The sequence below is a fragment of the Syngnathus leptorhynchus genome, chromosome 8 (assembly GCF_054491065.1).
Source record: "Syngnathus leptorhynchus isolate UIUO chromosome 8, UIUO_Slep, whole genome shotgun sequence".
Taxonomy (NCBI): domain Eukaryota; kingdom Metazoa; phylum Chordata; class Actinopteri; order Syngnathiformes; family Syngnathidae; genus Syngnathus; species Syngnathus leptorhynchus.
In genome coordinates, this window is record NC_141202.1 from 12,597,095 (window position 1) to 12,615,651 (window position 18,557).

General features: G+C 49.0%; 4 non-coding genes and 25 pseudogenes across 4 annotated transcripts; all 29 read left to right on the forward strand.

Moving 5' to 3' along the window:
* Nucleotides 1–291: 291 nt before the first annotated feature.
* Nucleotides 292–411, forward strand: LOC147053548 (5S ribosomal RNA; annotated as a pseudogene).
* Nucleotides 412–536: 125 nt separating this feature from the next.
* On the forward strand, nt 537–656 carry LOC147053549 (5S ribosomal RNA). The gene has a single exon (XR_015067079.1). It is a non-coding gene; the product is annotated as a 5S ribosomal RNA (ribosomal RNA).
* Nucleotides 657–773: 117 nt separating this feature from the next.
* LOC147053550 (5S ribosomal RNA) lies at nt 774–893 on the forward strand. The gene has a single exon (XR_015067174.1). It is a non-coding gene; the product is annotated as a 5S ribosomal RNA (ribosomal RNA).
* Nucleotides 894–1,009: 116 nt separating this feature from the next.
* LOC147053551 (5S ribosomal RNA) lies at nt 1,010–1,129 on the forward strand (annotated as a pseudogene).
* A 118-nt stretch (nt 1,130–1,247) lies between these two features.
* Nucleotides 1,248–1,367, forward strand: LOC147053552 (5S ribosomal RNA; annotated as a pseudogene).
* A 116-nt stretch (nt 1,368–1,483) lies between these two features.
* Nucleotides 1,484–1,603, forward strand: LOC147053553 (5S ribosomal RNA; annotated as a pseudogene).
* A 1,702-nt stretch (nt 1,604–3,305) lies between these two features.
* On the forward strand, nt 3,306–3,425 carry LOC147053554 (5S ribosomal RNA; annotated as a pseudogene).
* Nucleotides 3,426–3,540: 115 nt separating this feature from the next.
* LOC147053555 (5S ribosomal RNA) lies at nt 3,541–3,659 on the forward strand. The gene has a single exon (XR_015067058.1). It is a non-coding gene; the product is annotated as a 5S ribosomal RNA (ribosomal RNA).
* Nucleotides 3,660–13,467: 9,808 nt separating this feature from the next.
* LOC147053556 (5S ribosomal RNA) lies at nt 13,468–13,587 on the forward strand. The gene has a single exon (XR_015067156.1). It is a non-coding gene; the product is annotated as a 5S ribosomal RNA (ribosomal RNA).
* Nucleotides 13,588–13,703: 116 nt separating this feature from the next.
* On the forward strand, nt 13,704–13,823 carry LOC147053557 (5S ribosomal RNA; annotated as a pseudogene).
* Nucleotides 13,824–13,939: 116 nt separating this feature from the next.
* LOC147053558 (5S ribosomal RNA) lies at nt 13,940–14,059 on the forward strand (annotated as a pseudogene).
* Nucleotides 14,060–14,175: 116 nt separating this feature from the next.
* On the forward strand, nt 14,176–14,285 carry LOC147053559 (5S ribosomal RNA; annotated as a pseudogene).
* Nucleotides 14,286–14,402: 117 nt separating this feature from the next.
* Nucleotides 14,403–14,522, forward strand: LOC147053560 (5S ribosomal RNA; annotated as a pseudogene).
* Nucleotides 14,523–14,638: 116 nt separating this feature from the next.
* LOC147053561 (5S ribosomal RNA) lies at nt 14,639–14,748 on the forward strand (annotated as a pseudogene).
* Nucleotides 14,749–14,864: 116 nt separating this feature from the next.
* Nucleotides 14,865–14,984, forward strand: LOC147053562 (5S ribosomal RNA; annotated as a pseudogene).
* An 86-nt stretch (nt 14,985–15,070) lies between these two features.
* LOC147053563 (5S ribosomal RNA) lies at nt 15,071–15,180 on the forward strand (annotated as a pseudogene).
* Nucleotides 15,181–15,296: 116 nt separating this feature from the next.
* LOC147053564 (5S ribosomal RNA) lies at nt 15,297–15,416 on the forward strand (annotated as a pseudogene).
* Nucleotides 15,417–15,532: 116 nt separating this feature from the next.
* On the forward strand, nt 15,533–15,651 carry LOC147053565 (5S ribosomal RNA; annotated as a pseudogene).
* Nucleotides 15,652–15,777: 126 nt separating this feature from the next.
* LOC147053566 (5S ribosomal RNA) lies at nt 15,778–15,897 on the forward strand (annotated as a pseudogene).
* Nucleotides 15,898–16,015: 118 nt separating this feature from the next.
* Nucleotides 16,016–16,135, forward strand: LOC147053567 (5S ribosomal RNA; annotated as a pseudogene).
* Nucleotides 16,136–16,253: 118 nt separating this feature from the next.
* LOC147053568 (5S ribosomal RNA) lies at nt 16,254–16,373 on the forward strand (annotated as a pseudogene).
* A 124-nt stretch (nt 16,374–16,497) lies between these two features.
* Nucleotides 16,498–16,618, forward strand: LOC147053569 (5S ribosomal RNA; annotated as a pseudogene).
* Nucleotides 16,619–16,736: 118 nt separating this feature from the next.
* LOC147053570 (5S ribosomal RNA) lies at nt 16,737–16,856 on the forward strand (annotated as a pseudogene).
* Nucleotides 16,857–16,972: 116 nt separating this feature from the next.
* Nucleotides 16,973–17,092, forward strand: LOC147053571 (5S ribosomal RNA; annotated as a pseudogene).
* A 118-nt stretch (nt 17,093–17,210) lies between these two features.
* LOC147053572 (5S ribosomal RNA) lies at nt 17,211–17,330 on the forward strand (annotated as a pseudogene).
* A 349-nt stretch (nt 17,331–17,679) lies between these two features.
* On the forward strand, nt 17,680–17,799 carry LOC147053573 (5S ribosomal RNA; annotated as a pseudogene).
* A 116-nt stretch (nt 17,800–17,915) lies between these two features.
* On the forward strand, nt 17,916–18,035 carry LOC147053574 (5S ribosomal RNA; annotated as a pseudogene).
* A 116-nt stretch (nt 18,036–18,151) lies between these two features.
* On the forward strand, nt 18,152–18,271 carry LOC147053575 (5S ribosomal RNA; annotated as a pseudogene).
* A 115-nt stretch (nt 18,272–18,386) lies between these two features.
* Nucleotides 18,387–18,506, forward strand: LOC147053576 (5S ribosomal RNA; annotated as a pseudogene).
* The last annotated feature ends 51 nt before the right edge of the window (nt 18,507–18,557 follow it).

Consider the following 18,557-nt stretch of genomic DNA (forward strand, 5'->3'; position numbering starts at 1 on the left):
TTGCTTGGCACGGTTTCAGGGGCGATTGTGTCTATAAAATGCAAAACTTTGGTGAGTTTGACGGCTTACGGCCATACTACCCTGAGAACGCCCAATCTCGGAAGCTGAAGCAGGGTCCGGCCTGTTTAGTCCTTGAATGGGAGACCGCCTGGGACTACCAGGTGCGGAAAGCCTATTTTTACCCCCCCCCCACGTCGATTGTGAAAGGAAAGCCATCAAGTACCGCCATTGCTTGGCACGGTTTCAGGGGCGATTGTGTCTATAAAATGCAAAACTTTGGTGAGCTTGACGGCTTACGGCCATACTACCCTGAGAACGCCCGATCTCGTCCGATCTCGGTAGCTAAAGCAGGGCCGGGCCTGGTTAGTACTTGAATGGGAGACCGCCTGGGAATACCAGGTGCTGAAAGCCATTTTTTACACCCCCCCCCCCCCCCATGTCGATTGTGAAAGGAAAGCCATCAAGTACCGCCGTTGCTTGGCACGGTTTCAGGGGCGATTGTGTCTATAAAATGCAAAACTTTGGTGAGCTTGACGGCTTACGGCCATACTACCCTGAGAACGCCCGATCTCGTCCGATCTCGGAAGCTTAAGCAGGGTCGGGCCTGGTTAGTACTTGAATGGGAGACCGCCTGGGAATACCAGGTGCTGAAAGCCTTTTTTTTACCCCCCCCACGTCGATTGTGAAAGGAAAGCCATCAAGTACCGCCGTTGCTTGGCACGGTTTCAGGGGCGATTGTGTCTATAAAATGCAAAACTTTGGTGGGTTTGACGGCTTACGGCCATACTACCCTGAGAACGCCCGATCTCGTCCGATCTCGGAAGCTAAAGCAGGGTTGGGCCTGGTTAGTACTTGGATGGGAGACCGACTGGGAATACCAGGTGCTGAAAGCCTTTTTTTACCCCCCCTACGTCGATTGTGAAAGGAAAGCCATCAAGTACCGCCGTTGCTTGGCACGGTTTCAGGGGCGATTGTGTCTATAAAATGCAAAACTTTGGTGAGTTTGACGGCTTACGACCATACTGCCCTGAAAACGCCCGATATCGTCCGATCTCGGAAGCTAAAACAGGGTCGGGCCTGGTTAGTACTTGAATGGGAGACCGCCTGGGAATACCAGGTGCTGAAAGCCTTTTTTTACCTCCCCCCCACGTTGATTGTGAAAGGAAAGCCATCAAGTACCGCCGTTGCTTGGCACGGTTTCAGGGGCGATTGTGTCTATAAAATGCAAAACTTTGGTGGGTTTGACAGCTTACGGCCATACTACCTTGAGAACGCCCGATCTCGTCCGATCTCGAAAGTTAAAGTAGGGTCGGGCCTGGTTAGTACTTGGATGGGAGACCGCCTGGGAACACCAGGTGCTGAAAGCCTTTTTTTTACCCCCCCACGTCGATTGTGAAATGAAAGCCATCAAGTACCGCCGTTGCTTGGCACGGTTTCAGGGGCAATTGTGTCTATAAAATGCAAAACTTTGGTGTTTTTGACGGCTTACGGTCATACTACCTTGAGAACGCCCGATCTCGTCCCATCTCGCTAGTTAAAGCAGGGTCGGGCCTGGTTAGTACTTGGATGGGAGACCGCCTGGGAATACCAGGTGCTGAAAGCCTTTTTTTACCCCCCCCCCACGTCGATTGTGAAAGGAAAGCCATCAAGTACCGCCGTTGCTTGGCACGGTTTCAGGGGCGATTGTGTCTATAAAATGCAAAACTTTGTTGAGTTTGACGGCTAAAGGGAAATGTGCTTTCAGCAGTTAGCAAACATATTTTTCAAGGTTGTGTTAAACATATAATCATATCAATATAATATCTAGTATTGGAGTGCTTGTGTGGATTGGTGGGGGTGAGGAATGTGCAGGCACACTGCATGAACTTGTTTCTTCTAAGAGTTATGGAACAGGCCCAGGAAGGGAGTACGGGACGGTACGGAACGAAGGGAGTATGTTAGGTCTGAATATGATCAGACATTAAATCACATGCTGGAACAAAGAGGAGAAGACAACCAGGATGAGTTTACTCGCGAGGAGAACGATAGAGAAAGGAAGCTCAGTTACAATCTCCACCAGTTCTGAGTTCCTCCCCCACGTGCTCCTCCTTTTAATGTCTTGGATGCCCTGGCTACAGAGGCGTTGCTACACTGAAGGGAGGGGAGATAGTGGCTGTAGCAACGCTGATTAGCTAAGGAATGTAGTGTAGTGTGAATTGATCTTCTCGACCCCCACATTGGGAGTGCAGAGTCTGCTTTCTTCCCCCAACCAGTTGTCCTCTCCACAGGTGGCCGACTCCTGCTCGACTGTGATCAGATAACTTGAAGCACTTTGAATGTCGCTTACCTGTGGAACAATGCAACTAACCCCTTGCTAAGTTTAACTTCTTAGTAAACTAACACAACACATAATAATAATAATAATATCTAACCTTACTTAAACCTTTCAGCACATATTAAGTAAATGTAAGGTAACTGATATACAGTTCCTTAAACGAACATTGAGTAAATATGGGATAACTTTAATGTGACTTCTTCAAACTGTATATAACCAATTTTGATCATCTACAATCTATGAATCAAAGCTACAGTTAACTAAAAGGAATGAAGTCCCTTTAAACTGACAAAGAACATTTCGCCTATGCAAAGAAGCTCTGCTCATTGTCATTGAAGACTTCTTACAAAACAAACACAAAAGTAACATAAGGACAGGAAGGAAACATAAGGCTGACGGGGATCAAAAGACATTCCTTGAACCAAATAGAAAGCATTTAGTTTAAAGGAGAGTCGTAAACTCATAAAGATAAGGCCTCCTGGTCTGGCAGGCCAAGGCTTCCCCCGAGATTATTCCAACAGAGTACCAGACGATAACACCTCGAGGTGGGTGAGGAGCGAGAACAAAGAACAATACCACGTCCAGGTGGTTGGGCTTCGAGAGGAAAATCCCCAACTCCTGACCACAGTGATGACACCTCGACGGGGAGGAGATGACCATCGACCAATCATCACACAATATTTTGCATGCTTTAATATTCATATTGTGTTTCTTTAAAACTGGGCAACCCGGAAGAATGTGTCGTCTTTTGGTGGTCACAGAAACGCACGAGTTTTAGTGTGAGGGACCCGGGACCCAGGCCTGTATTAGTGCGCTTTGTTAGGAATAAACATTTGGTAAATTTGGTCTGATTGATCTACTGGTCTTCTCTTTGACAGAACGAACTCGCAAAATTGTTAGGTGCGCCAGTGTGTGGATTAGGACATAGAAACTTGTGGTGTTGATCGTAATTTGGAGTCAGATCAATAGCTAAAATCCGTATCCTAACACGGCTTACGGCCATACTACCCTGAAAACGCCCAATCTCGTCCGATCTCGGTAGCTACAGCAGGGTCGGGCCTGGTTAGTACTTGAATGGGAGACCGCCTGCGAATACCAGGTGCTGAAAGCCTATTTTTACCACCCCACGTCGATTGTGAAAGGAAAGCCATCAAGTACCACCGTTGCTTGGCACGGTTTCCGAGGCGATTGTGTCTATAAAATGCAAAACTTTGGTGAGTTTGACGGCTTACGGCCATACTGCCCTGAAAACGCCCGATATCGTCCGATCTCGGAAGCTAAGCAGGTTCGGGCCTGGTTAGTACTTGGATGGGAGACCGCCTGGGAATACCAGGTGCTGTAAGCTTTTACATATTTACTTATTTTTCACTTCAATCGTTCAAGCAATTTTTTACAACACCCATCACGTATGACATTTGGGAAACTGCAAGCGTAGCTTCAACTCCGACATTGAAACTAAAACCCGAGTGTTAGAGATGTTCCGACTCTAACTTATTTTGCAAGAACCACACGGGAGACAGTATGTCCTTTGAACACTTGCAAGTGGAGAATTTGTTCGTTACTGTAGATACAGCAATGTCCGAACAAAGTCTGCCGTTGCATTCATGCAAGACAGTATTTAGAAGAAGGGTGGGGTGAGAGTGGCCAAGGTGGGGGTGACAATTTACATGTGTCGTGGTCACCTCAGCAAATGGTTAACCACTTCAGATGGTCCCAGTTAAAACAAAGTTCATCATTCTAGTCTACATCCCAACATAATCATACGATCAAGATAGTTCATAAACCCTAACATATCCCTCCTGTTTATCATATGATTATGTCCACCCCGATCAATCAAACATAAGTAAGAAAATATAATGAAGAAATAAAAACAACAATAAAATCAACACACAGAAACAGCAGATCTGCCAAGATGGCGGCGCGTGCACACGCAGCGGCCTCTCTCCGTCCCAACCGATCGGTGTTTTGTTCATCTAATAAGTGTTTGTCAGACAGTTTTATGTGTTTGTCTGATCGTACCATGTTGCGCTACAAGTACAGCAGGCAGGTTCTGCTCGACATCGGCGAAAGCGAGTTTTGCGGCGTTTCGGACTTTGATACGGGGACATTAAAGTCACTGGGACTGCTCCGGCCTGAATCATCGCCGGACTCGTCTGCTACTCCTTCCCCGGACAAGCAGCGTCGGAAGCGGTGTGCGAGGAGGCAGAAGAGGGGAAAGCGCGGAGGCGTCCGGGCCAGGCTAGCGGCGAACCCGACTCGCCCGGCCGTGCCTTCCATTCTTCTGGCGAATGTCCGGTCGCTGGACAACAAGATGGATTACATTCATCTGCTGAGATCCACGAACCGGGCAGTGAGCAACTGCTGCGTGTTCGTGTTCACTGAAACTTGGCTGAATGTCAACATTCCGGACTCTGCTGTGCAACTGGAGCGGCTGGCGTGCTTTCGAGCGGACCGGGCAATTGAAGAAGGAGGGAAATCGCGTGGAGGAGGTATATGTGTCTACATCCGCGACGAATGGTGCCGGGACTCTGTAGTGGTATGCAGGCACTGCTCGCCACTGGCGGAGTTTGTGATCGTTAAGTGCCGTCCTTTTTACCTACCAAGGGAGTTTGCTGCGATTCTGCTTGTCGCGGTCTACATCCCGCCTTCCAACGTTGGAAGTGACAGGATCACGGCCCTTAATGAACTTTATCGGGCTGTCAGTGATCAGCAGACGGCGCACCCTGACGGTCTCATCATCTTCGCTGGTGATTTTAATCATGCTGACCTGAAGTCTGTCTTTCCAAAGCTTCACCAGCATGTTACTTTTCCAACGCGTGGTGGCAGCTTCCTGGACTTGGTCTACACTGCACATAAAGGAGCTTTCAAGGCCACCCCCCTCCCCAACATCGGACTTTCTGACCACGTCACCGTTCTGCTTACCCCCGCGTACAGACAGAGAGTGAGAACTTCCAGGCCGGTTCGCAAACGTGTTAGGGTGTGGCCTGAGGGGGCCTCTGATGCTCTTCGGGACTGCTTTGGCACTACAGACTGGGAAATGTTTAAGCAGGCAGCCACTTGCGACAATCGGACGGACATTGAGGAGTATGCTGACTCTGTGACCTCTTACATCGCTAAGTGCATTGATGATGTGACCCTCACAAAGTACGTCGTCACTCGGGCTAACTGGAAGCCATGGCTGACAGGGGCTGTCCTTGGGCTCCTGAGGGCCAGAGACAAAGCCTACAGGGCTGGGGATGCAGCGAGCGTGCGATCAGCAAGGGCGAAACTGTCCCGGGGCATCAAGGATGCGAAAAAGGCGTTCTCTTCCAAGATTACTGCTCACTTCAAAGACAGCAAGGATGCTCGGAGCCTGTGGCGAGGCATACAGACAATCACGGACTACAAGCCCGCGCCGCAGAGCTGTGAGGGCGACGTCCCTCTGCTCAACGAACTGAACCGCTTCTTTGCTCGCTTCGACGCTCAGAACGACACTTGCCCGCTGAAGAACCCTCCCCATCCGGACGAGCAGCCTCTGTGCCTCTCTGCCGTTAGCGTGAGGAAGACGCTTGCTGCTATCAACACCCGTAAGGCGGCGGGCCCGGACAACATCCCGGGACGGGCGCTGAAGGACTGCGCTGAGGAGCTGATGGATGTCTTCACGGACATCTTTAACATTTCCCTGCGGCAGGCCGTCGTCCCGTCTTGCTTCAAGGCTGCCACCATCATACCTGTGCCGAAAAATCCTGCTCCCTCCTGCTTCAATGACTACCGCCCTGTGGCACTGACCCCCATCGTCATGAAGTGCTTTGAGAGGCTTGTCTTGGCGCACGTCAGATCTGTTCTTCCCCCCACCGTGGACCCCTTCCAGTTTGCCTTCCGACCCAATCGGTCCTCTGAGGATGCCATCTGCTCTGCCCTCCACTCTGCCCTCACCCACCTGGAGAACAGGGACGTATGTGAGATTGCTGTTTGTGGACTTCAGTTCTGCATTCAACACCATTGTTCCACAGCGTCTCATTTGCAAACTTGTCAAGCTGGGCCTCAGTTCCTCCCTTTGCAACTGGCTACTGGACTTCCTCTGTCAGAGGCCTCAAGTAGTGCGTGTGGGCGACAGTGTCTCCGGCAGCATCACGCTGAGCACGGGGGCCCCTCAAGGCTGCGTGCTCAGTCCGCTGCTCTTCACCCTGCTGACGCATGACTGCACTGCGACCTACGGCAGCAACCGCGTGCTGAAATATGCCGACGACACGACTGTGGTGGGTCTGCTCACCGGTGGCGACGAGACTCACTACAGATCGGAGGTCGACCTTTTGGCCGCTTGGTGCAGGGACAACAACCTTCTGCTGAACGTCAACAAGACCAAGGAGATTATCATTGACTTCCGGAAGGGTCACACCCACCACCTGCCGCTGACCGTCGACGGAGCTGTGGTGGAGAGAGTGAGTAGCACCAGATTCCTGGGGGTGCACATCAGTGAGGACCTCTCCTGGACCACCAACACTGCGTCGCTGGTGAAGAAGGCCCAGCGCCGCCTGTACTTTCTGCGGAAACTCAGGCGGGCAAGTGCTCCTCCCGCCGTCATGACCACATTCTACCGTGGCACCATTGTGAGCGTCCTCTCCAGCTGCATCGCTGTGTGGGGTGGTGGCTGCTCTGAGTACAACATGAAGGCCCTGCAGCGCATAGTGACCACTGCGAGTAAAATCATCGGGGCCCCACTCCCCTCCCTGAAGGAAGTTTACGCCTCCCGTCTCACCCGCAAAGCGGCTCAGATTGTGTGTGATGAGAGTCACCCCGCTCACTCTTTGTTTGTACTTCTGCCCTCTAGGAAGAGATACAGATGCCTGCGCTCCCGCACCACCAGACTCAGGGACAGCTTCGTGCTCCAAGCTGTCCGGATCCTGAATTCCCTCCCCCCTCCACCCTCTGCTACATGACGTCCTGCTCTTTTGCGCTATGATCTGGCTGTCTGCTATTAGCGCGCTTGTTCCATTTTGCTGCTCTTATTTGTCTATTTATTTATTTATTGTTTATTATTTGGGTTATTTGCTTATTACTTATTTGTTGCTCTTGTCTGTTCGTTTTTACTCTTTGTGCTGTTTGATGTGCGTGTTGTGTACTGTCTAGTCACCGTGGGACGGTGGGAAACGTAATTTCGATCTCTTTGTGTGCCTGGCATGTGAAGAAATTGACAATAAAGCGGACTTTGACTTTGACTTTTGACTTGATATCATTGTACCCATCACTTGCGAAGCATTTTTGATAGTCAAATCATTAAGTTTCTGTAAAACATGCTCGGCTAAACATCATCTACGCAATCTACGTAGATCAATTTTAGTGTGTGAGTGAAAAACCTGCGGCAAGATGTTATAATGCAGGAAAAGTCTCACACGGTCCCTCTGCCTTAGGCGACCATAATGTTATCAATAACAACAGTCAAGACAAAAGCTGCTCGTGATTGTTCAGCCGTCGGGGGCTTGGCACGCCCACTGTTGGAGGGTGAGCACAATTCTCACCCCCTCTGCAGCACTGCTTCGTCGGGGGAGAACCTGGAAGTGTCTGCCGCGCGGTTGTCGTCTTCAGTCTTCAGTGGCCAGGGTAGACTACCTGGCCACCAAGGGGGAAGAGGATTATTCTGCCTCTATTTGAATTGGGGGCGGGGACGCTGTCGATGGTGGATCTGCTTCCTTGCTGGAACCGTCGTGTTGCAGTCATCAAGTCCAGAACCATCCTGTTTTGTAAGACCATTAGCCTAATAGCCTGAATCGCTCTGTTTTGTCCATCACTGACCCCAGACAGGATCATGAGAGTCAAAGGTCACAACAGCCCTGCGTCGACGTCCAGAAGAGTTGCGTGCTGTCGTCAACTGATGATGTTGTATTCTGTAGGTGTGGTCTGTCACCCACACTGGTGCACACACTCTTGTCCAGTTGGCGGGCAGCATCGGACAACCTTTTTGATCACAAAGCCACCAGCCATTCTGTATGAAGTAGGTTCTGTTTGATGGCGCAGCCATGTTGGTAGGAGAGCCCTCACCACTTGAAATGGCTCTCTTATCCTGACACTCAGCGGTGATGTCCAAAGCTCCCATCCAGTGTCCTCCTGGAGAGCAGTCGTCGTTGATGCATTTGTGGGTCTCGTTTCCTTGGATGTAACATGTGTAGTTCACTCCAGCTGGTCTCTCTGTGTAGGCCACTTGCGGCAATGTTCGTCCTTTAACATGCGTTGACATTAACCCAAAAGAGTTCGATCACAGGTTCTTTTCTGTGAGTCCAGGGCGGTAGGGGTAGCATCACTGACTGTGACAGCATGGTGCTGAAATCCAAACCCCTCCCACAAAGGCCATGCATTTGCTTCAGTGACAGTCATTGTTCTGGCCTCCAGGTCAACTTTTGTGGAGGAAGGGGGGGAGTTTGGAACACACACATAGCATTCCTCCTGTGTGTGAGCTCTCACAGTGAACTTTACGCACCGGTACCAAGTGTAGGTTTTGTATGGGTTTCTGGGATCCCATGACCAGTCCTCGAAATTCTCATCATGTGACCATCTTCTTCCACGAATGACACTGTCCATTGGTCCATTCAGATGAGCCCACAAACCATAGCACACTCCAACCACAGCGCAGCATAGAATCCACCTGGCATATGGAATTCCGTTGCTACTAGGATGGCAGAGACACCGGGACATCTTCTCGCCTAGCGGAGTGGAGATCGCTGGATTCTTCACCAACGTTGAGACGTTCCACCCTAAGCGATGAAACCCCTTTGAAGTCGGACTTCCCCACCACTCCGAATGAGGGGTCCAGCACTCTCTGCAACTTGCAGTGGCTGAGGTGAATCCAGCTGGGCCGTTCAGCAATCTTTACTGTAGTGGGGGTAGTCAGCAAGACTTGGAATGGTCCCTCCCACCGTGGGCTGGCCCAGTTCTTTCTTTTGATGACCTTGATGTAGACCCAGTCTCCTGGCTTGATGAGGTTGTCAACCTGTGGGGAAGGAAGACCAGGCGGCAGTAAATTTGCATTTAACACATCTTTCATTTTGAGCGTTCTGATCATGTAATCTGCCAAGGTCTGTTCTTCATCTGCTTTTTGTAAATCTGCAGGGAACACAGGTAGTCTATATGGTCTCCCATGTATAATTTCAAAAGGCGTTAGCCCTTCTGAATTGGGGGTGATTCTCATATAGAGTTTCACCAAGTCTAGGCACTCCGGCCAGGCTCTGCCTGTTGATTCCATGTATTTTTCCAACCTGCTTTTGATAGTAGCGTTTGCTCGTTCAACCAGGCCTGCACTGGATGGGTGCCAAGCACAGTGGTTTTTTAACGTTATCCCAAGGTGTACAGCCATGTTTTGTACAACTTGGTTCACAAAGTGTGGACCATTGTCACTGTAAATGATCTGCGGGATGCCATGAACCGGTATGACGGTTTTGCAAACGGCTTTTGCCACTGTTAAGGCATCTGCTCGTTTAGATGGAACTATTTCAACCCATTTGGAAAATGTATCAATCATCACTAGACAGTATTTGTGAGGTCCACTTTGTGTGAGTTCAATAAAATCCATGTGCATGATTTAGAATGGGTAAGACGGTTTTGGAAAGGAGCCTCTCTTAGGTCTCATGTTTCCTTGTGGATTATGTTTCACACAAACAGGACATGCTTTACAAAAAATTTTTTAAGTAAGAATCTAAACCAAAGGTAGTGAATTGACCTCATCCCTCCTGTCGACACATGGCAAGGCCCATGTGTCGCAATTGCTGCTGCCTTAAAAAGTGTTTAGAAGCGTGTGTGGGTCAGGCACATTAGGTGCTGCTTCATTTACTACTCGGAAATCTTGTATCATTCGCCAATCAATTTTATTGGCCTTTTGGACTGGAAAAACAGGAGTCTTGCAAGGAGAATCCAAGCACTTCCTAAGGATTCCTCCTGACAAAAGACCATCTATGACAGGGGCTGTCCCATTTATTGCCGCCTGGTTTAAAGGAGATTCTCTGATCCCGGTTAGATTTGGATGTTAAGTCCTGTAGCAAATGGTTCCTTTGATCAGTCAAACAAATGTTGATGAGCCAGGGAAGCGCATAAGCGCGTGCCCTTCAAAACACCCACACCACTTCCTCATAGCTTCGTTAGTAATTAGCAACAACTTTTTCTTTGGGTTTTTTGTTTTTGTTTTCTTAGCATTTAACTTGCACAAAATCACTCTTTCGTCAAAGTTGCTCTACTAATCTCCCATAGTAGTCTCGAACAACCTCAACTATTCAACCTATATTTTCCTTTCATTCAGGAAATCATTCATCCCTGCTCATTTGCATCTCACACACAGTCACCGAAGAGGAGTCTTTTCATCACATTTGTCTGAAGTTATCCAAGTCCTCCACACAACATTCATATACCATTCTCAACACACACAAAAAAAACAGCTTGCGAATTAATCAGATTTTTTTTTTCTTTTTTTTAAATTAACCAACTCAATCTCTCGGATTTAACTAAAATATAGAAGTTTGTAGACTCTTAAAACACAACTAATCAATTATTTTTTCAAATTTAGTTTTGCAGTGTGTGAAATCCACAATTTTGCTTCATCCAATTCCAGAAAACATGTTTTCTCTGTCTTTCGAATTTGTCATCAGGATGAGACACTAATGAGCACTAGTGTAAACCAGTTTCTGCCTACAAACAGATTTCTTTCTTTTCTTCTCTTTTTTATTTATTTTTATTCTTCAAAAGTGGTCTAACGAATTTCTTTTGGACACAGGTTTAGCCAATTTTATCAGTTTAACAAATATGCACACACGTACAGCTCTCGGTGCGAGGGGAGGGGACCTGACATCAATGATTCGTCACAAGCTGGCCATTTCTTGCGTTCGATCATGAAGCTGGTCCCACCCACGCACGCGAGGACAGCACATTCTAATTTTTCTTTTTATCTCTTAGAAACAAGTTGTATTACTTTACCACTTGATTTGCAAATTTTAACTTCAGTGTGCACACATAATTTGACCCCTTGTCATTTGTCGTTGGGCATACAATCAGCATTGTCATACGTCTTGTATGTACAGGAGTTCTAATAACCCCAAAAAAATGTTTTAAACCAAAAGTAGGAGCATGAGAGGTCAAAGAGGAGGAAGCCCGTTTTGCTGAAAATTTGGCTTTTCCTCTGCCCCTTCCTCCACCCTTTGATTGGTCTTGTTTTGCATAACGACACTCTCTCGCAAAGTGTCCTCGTCTCCCACAGTACCAACAGTTGTCAGAATCTGGTGGGGGTTTTGAACCATATGGCGGCCTTGCGTCTGCGCACTGGGGCCTTATTGTGTTCTGGTCTGACAAACACTTGTGACCTCATCACTTTTTATCTTTCCATTTTTGGTCTTTTGAATTTGTTCTCTTAGCTCTTGTGAAGTTTTCAACCACACTCTAGCACATTGGAAGTCTCTCTCTTTTCTTTCCTTTCTCAATCCCTTTTGTCTTCCTAGCCACACTCTCCTCCAAAACATCAACCACTATTTTCCACATTTCAACTTTCAACTTCCCTTCTACTCCATACTTTTTCTTCCACTTTGGCATGTATCGCATACAATTAAGAAATCTACTTGCCATGTACTTCTCATCACCTTCAAGAGCTAGAGATTTACCGTTTTTATTTCCTATCTTAACTTGATATTTTTAGATTTTTCCATTTTTTTTTCAATTTTTTGTTTTTCTTTTTGGAGGATCCTCAATGTAGGATTAAATTGACCCTTCAACAAAATTGCCTCTTAGTCAAATTCTCCTACCAGTCACACACTCAACCACACAACTTAGCGCTTTTTAACTTTTAGGCCTATCTCGGATGGGTGCAAAAACCCTTCCAAACAGCTAGGAAAAAACGGACAAAAAAGAACCTACGCCCTTCTCCAATTAAGAAAAAGAATCTCTGTCTTTTTTAACCCGTTCCATCCACTGGGTCTAGAACCCCAGCTGTTTCTTAGCCTGGACAAACCAAACCGTAAACCTCATAGCTCGGACAAACCAAAGCCGTATATCTCATAGCCCGGACAAACCAAAGCCGTATATCTTATAGCCCGGACAAACCAAAGCCGTATATCTTGTGCACCTTTAACTTTTTATGCGTTTCACAACAACACAATCACACAATTTCAGGGCTTTAACTTACTTGTCCCCTGGTTCGTTGCACTGCCGGATCCCGTCAATCCACTGTTGTCCGACGAAGGCAGACCTAAGATGCTGGCCCAGTGAAGAATTTTCTTGCCAGGTCTTTTCTTTACCAGGTCCTCCTAATGGACGCTGGCTTGTCGACAATGCAGCACGTCGTCCTCCGTCGATCAGCAGTGGGTATGTTGGATCCGGGTCACGGCACCAAAATGTTAGAGATGTTCCGACTCTAACTTATTTTGCAAGAACCACACGGGAGACAGTATGCCCTTTGAACACTTGCAAGTGGAGAATTTGTTCGTTACTGTAGATACAGCAATGTCCGAACAAAGTCTGCCGTTGCATTCATGCAAGACAGTATTTATTGAGAGAAGAAGGGTGGGGGTGAGAGTGGCCAAGGTGGGGGTGACAATTTACATGTGTGGTGGTCACCTCAGCAAATGGTTAACCACTTCAGAGGGTCCCGGTTAAAACAAAGTTCATCATTCTAGTCTACATCCCAACATAATCATACGATCAAGATAGTTCATAAAGCCTAACACCGAGTTTGAAACGTAAACTGTGTGGTGTCATCCATAGCATTGTAGTTCACGTTTCTTACCGCTAGAGAGCAGACTACGTACAGTGAATAAAGAGCCTGGCGCCCTGTGAACTCAAAGCAGCAGTCTTTATTTGTAAAATAACACATTGCGCTTCCATGGACTGTTTCCCCCCTTTTCATGACATTTGATACAGCAACATGCAGGTCCCAACGGAAAATTCGTGCTACCACACAAAAAGCTGTCGATAACTTTTCATGATAGCCATGTTTCCATTAAACACCGAAAGTCTTGGAAGAAAGCCTTTTTCGGACCTGGTTGTGACATGGATGGGAGACCGCCTGGGAATACCAGGTGCTGAAAGCCTATTTTTACCCCCCCCCACGTCGATTGTGAAAGGAAAGCCATCAAGTACCGCCATTGCTTGGCACGGTTGCAGGGGCGATTGTGTCTATAAAATGCAAAACTTTGGTAAGTTTGACGGCTTACGGCCATACTACCCTGAGAACGCCCGATCTCGTCCGATCTCGGAAGCTAAAGCAGGGTCGGGCCTGGTTAGTACTTGAATGGGAGACCGCCTGGGAATACCAGGTGCTGAAAGCCTTATTTTTACCCACCCACGTCGATTGTGAAAAGAAAGCCATCAAGTACCGCCGTTGCTTGGCACGGTTTCAGGGGCGATTGTGTCTATGAAATGCAAAACTTTGGTGGGTTTGACGGCTTATGGCCATACTACCCTGAGAACGCCCGATCTCGTCCGATCTCGGAAGTTAAAGCAGGGTCGGGCCTGATTAGTACTTTAATGGGAGACCACCTGGAAATACCAGGTGCTGAAAGCCTTTTTTTTACCCCCCCACGTCGATCGTAAAAGGAAAGCCATCAAGTACCGCCGTTGCTTGGCACGGTTTCAGGGGCGATTGTGTCTATAAAATGCACAACTTTGATGAATTTGACCGCTTACGGCCACACTACCCTGAGAACGCCCGATCTCGTCCGATCTCGGAAGCTAAAGCAGGGTCGGGCCTGGTTAGTACTTGGATGGGAGACCGCCTGGGAATACCAGGTGCTGAAAGCCTTTTTTTACCCCCCCCACGTCGATTGTGAAAGGAAAGCCATCAAGTACCACCGTTGCTTGGCACGGTTTCAGGGGCGATTGTGTATATAAAATGCAGAACGTTGGTGAGTTTGACAGCTTACGGCCATACTCCCCTGAGAATGCCCGATCTCGGAAGTTAAAGCAGGGTCAGGCCTGGTTAGTACTTGAATGGGAGACCGCCTGGGAATACCAGGTGCTGAAAGCCTTTTTTTTACCCCCCCCACGTCGATTGTGAAAGGAAAGCCATCAAGTACCGCCGTTGCTTGGCACGGTTTCAGGGGCGATTGTGTCTATAAAATGCAAAACTTTGATGAGTTTGACGGCTTACGGCCATACTACCCTGAGAACGCCCGATCTCGTCCGATCTCGGAAGCTGAAGCAGGGTCGGGCCTGATTAGTACTTTAATGGGAGACCGCCTGGGAATACCAGGTGCTGAAAGCCTATTTTTTACCCCCCCACGTCGATTGTGAAAGGAAAGCCATCAAGTACCGCCGTTGCTTGGCACGGTTTCAGGGGCGATTGTGTCTATAAAATGCACAACTTTGATGAGTTTGACGGCTTACGGCCATACTACCCTGAAAATGCCCGATCTCGGAAGCTGAAGCAGGGTGGGGCCTGGTTAGTACTTGGATGGGAGACCGCCTGCGAATACCAGGTGCTGAAAGCCTTTTTTTACCCCCCCCACGTCGATTGTGAAAGGAAAGCCATCAAGTACCGCCGTTGCTTGGCACGGTTTCAGGGGCGATTGTGTCTATAAAATGCAAAACTTTGGTGAGTTTGACGGCTTACGGCCATACTACCCTGAAAACGCCCAATCTCGTCCGATCTCGGTAGCTAAAGCAGGGTCGGGCCTGGTTAGTACTTGAATAGGAGACCGCCTGGGAATACCAGGTGCTGAAAGCCTATTTTTACCACCCCTCGTCGATTGTGAAAGGAAAGCGATTGTGGCGATTGTGTCTATAAAATGCACAACTTTGATGAGTTTGACGGCTTACGGCCATACTACCCTGAGAACGCCCGATCTCGGAAGCTGAAGCAGGGTCAAGCCTGGCTAGTACTTAGATGGGAGACCGCCTGGGAATACCAGGTGCTGAAAGCCTTTTTTAACCCACCCCACGTCGATTGTGAAAGGAAAGCCATCAAGTACCGCCGTTGCTTGGCACGGTTTCAGGGGCGATTGTGTCTATAAAATGCAAAACTTTGGTGGGTTTGACGGCTTACGGCCATACTACCCTGAGAATGCCCGATCTCGTCCGATCTCGGAAGCTAAAGCAGGGTCGGGCCTGGTTAGTACTTGAATGGGAGACCGCCTGGGAATACCAGGTGCTGAAAGCCTGTTTTTACCCCCCCCACGTCGATTGTGAAAGGAAAGCCATCAAGTACCGCCGTTGCTTGGCACGGTTTCAGGGGTGATTGTGTCTATAAAATGCAAAACTTTGGTGAGTTTGACGGCTTATGGCCAAACTACCCTGAGAACGCCCGATCTCGTCCGATCTCGGTAGCTAAAGCAGGGCCGGGCCTGGTTAGTACTTGAATGGGAGACGGCTGGGAATACCAGGTGCTGAAAGCCATTTTTTACACACACCCCCCCCCCCCACGTCGATTGTGAAAGGAAAGCCATCAAGTACCGCCGTTGCTTGTCACGGTTTCAGGGGCGATTGTGTCTATAAAATGCAAAACTTTGGTGAGCTTGACGGCTTACGGCCATACTACCCTGAGAACGCCCGATCTCGTCCGATCTCGGAAGCTTAAGAAGGGTCGGGCCTGGTTAGTACTTGAATGGGAGACCGCCTGGGAATACCAGGAGCTGAAAGCCTTTTTTTACCCCCCCCCCACGTCGATTGTGAAAGGAAAGCCATCAAGTACCGCCGTTGCTTGGCACGGTTTCAGGGGCGATTGTGTCTATAAAATGCAAAACTTTGGTGGTTTTGTCGGCTTACGGCCATACTACCCTGAGAACGCCCGATCTCGTCCGATCTCGGAAGCTAAAGCAGGGTCGGCCCTGGTTAGTACTTGAATGGGAGACCGCCTGGGAATACCAGGTGCTGAAAGCCTATTTTTACCCCCCCCCCACGTCGATTGTGAAAGGAAAGCCATCAAGTACCGCCGTTGCTTGGCACGGTTTCCGGGGTGATTGTGTCTATAAAATGCAAAACTTTGGTGAGTTTGACGGCTTACGGCCAAACTACCCTGAGAACGCCCGATCTCGTCAGATCTCGGTAGCTAAAGCAGGACCGGGCCTGGTTAGTACTTGAATGGGAGACCGCCTGGGAATACCAGGTGCTGAAAGCCGTTTTTTACACACACACCCCCCCCACGTCGATTGTGAAAGGAAAGCCATCAAGTACCGCCGTTGCTTGGCACGGGTTCAGGGGCGATTGTGTCTATAAAATGCAAAACTTTGGTGAGCTTGACGGCTTACGGCCATACTACCCTGAGAAAGCCCGATCTCGTCCGATCTCGGAAGCTAAAGCAGGGTCGGGCGTGGGTTAGTACTTGAATGGGAGACCGCCTGGGAATACCAGGTGCTGAAAGCCTTTTTTTACCCCCCCCCCACGTTGATTGTGAAAGGAAAGCCATCAAGTACCGCCGTTGCTTGGCACGGTTTCAGGGGCGATTGTGTCTATAAAATGCAAAACTTTGGTGAGCTTGACGGCTTATGGCCATACTACCCTGAGAACGCCCGATCTCGTTCGATCTCGGAAGCTTAAGCAGGGTCGGGCCTGGTTAGTACTTGAATGGGAGACCGCCTGGGAATACCAGGTGCTGAAAGCCTTTTTTTTACCCCCCCACGTCGATTGTGAAAGGAAAGCCATCAAGTACCGCCGTTGCTTGGCACGGTTTCAGGGGCGATTGTGTCTATAAAATGCAAAACTTTGGTGGGTTTGATGGCTTACGGCCATACTACCTTGAGAACGCCCGATCTCGTCCGATCTCGGAAGTTAAAGCAGGGTCGAGCCTGGTTATTAATTGGATGGGAGACCGCCTGCGAATACCAGGTGCTGAAAGCCTTTTTTTACCCCCCCCACACGTCGATTGTGAAAGGAAAGCCATCAAGTACCGCCGTTGCTTGGCACGGTTTCAGGGGCGATTGTGTCTATAAAATGCAAAACTTTGGTGAGCTTGACGGCTTACGGCCATACTACCCTGAGAACGCCCGATCTCGTCCGATCTCGGAAGCTTAAGCAGGGTCGGGCCTGGTTAGTACTTGAATGGGAGACCGCCTTGGAATACCAGGTGCTGAAAGCCGATTTTTTACCCCCCCACGTCGATTGTGAAAGGAAAGCCATCTAGTACCGCCGTTGCTTGGCACGGTTTCAGGGGCGATTGTGTCTATAAAATGCAAAACTTTGGTGAGTTTGACGGCTTACGGCCGTACTGCCCTGAGAACGCCCGATATCGTCTGATCTCGGAAGCTAAAGCAGGGTCGGGCCTGGTTACTACTTGAATGGGAGAATGCCTGGGAATACCAGTTGCTGAAAGCCTTTTTTTACCCCCCCGTCGATTGTGAAAGTAAAGCCATCAAGTACCGCCGTTGCTTCGCACGGTTTCAGGGGCGATTGTGTCTATAAAATGCAAAACTTTGGTTGGTTTGACGGCTTACGGCCATACTACCTTGAGAACGCCCGATCTCGTCCGATCTCGGAAGCTAAAGCAGGGTCGGGCCAAGTTAGTACTTGAATGGGAGACCGCCTGGGAATACCAGGTGCTGAAAGCCTTTTTTTTACCCCCCCACGTCGATTGTGAAAGGAAAGCCATCAAGTACCGCCGTTGCTTGGCACGGTTTCAGGGGCGATTGTGTCTATAAAATGCAAAACTTTGGTGGGTTTGTCGGCTTACGGCCATACTACCCTGAGAACGCCCGATCTCGTCCGATCTCGGAAGCTAAAGCAGGGTCGGGCCTCGTTAGTACTTGAATGGGAGACCGCCTGGGAATACCAGGTGCTGAAAGCCTATTTTTACCCCCCCCACGTCGATTGTGAAAGGAAAGCCATCAAGTACCGCCGTTGCTTGGCACGGTTTCAGGGGTGATTGTGTCTATAAAATGCAAAACTTTGGTAAGTTTGACGGCTTACGGCCAAACTACCCTGAGAACGCCCGATCTCGTCCGATCTCGGTAGCTAAAGCAGGGCCGGACCTGGTTAGTACTTGAATGGGAGACCGCCTGGGAATACCAGGTGCGGAAAGCCTATTTTTACCACCCCACGTCGATTGTGAAAGGAAAGCCATCAAGTAACGCCGTTGCTAGGCACGGTTTCAGGGGCGATTGTGTCCATAAAATGCAAAACTTTGGTGAGTTTGACGGCTTACGGCCATACTGCCCTGAAAACGCCCGATGTCGTCCGATCTCGGAAGCTGAAGCAGGGTCGGGCCTGGTTAGTACTTGAATGGGAGACCGCCTGGGAATACCAGGTGCTGAAAGCCTTTTTTTACCCCCCCCCCCACGTCGATTGTGAAAGGAAAGCCATCAAGTAC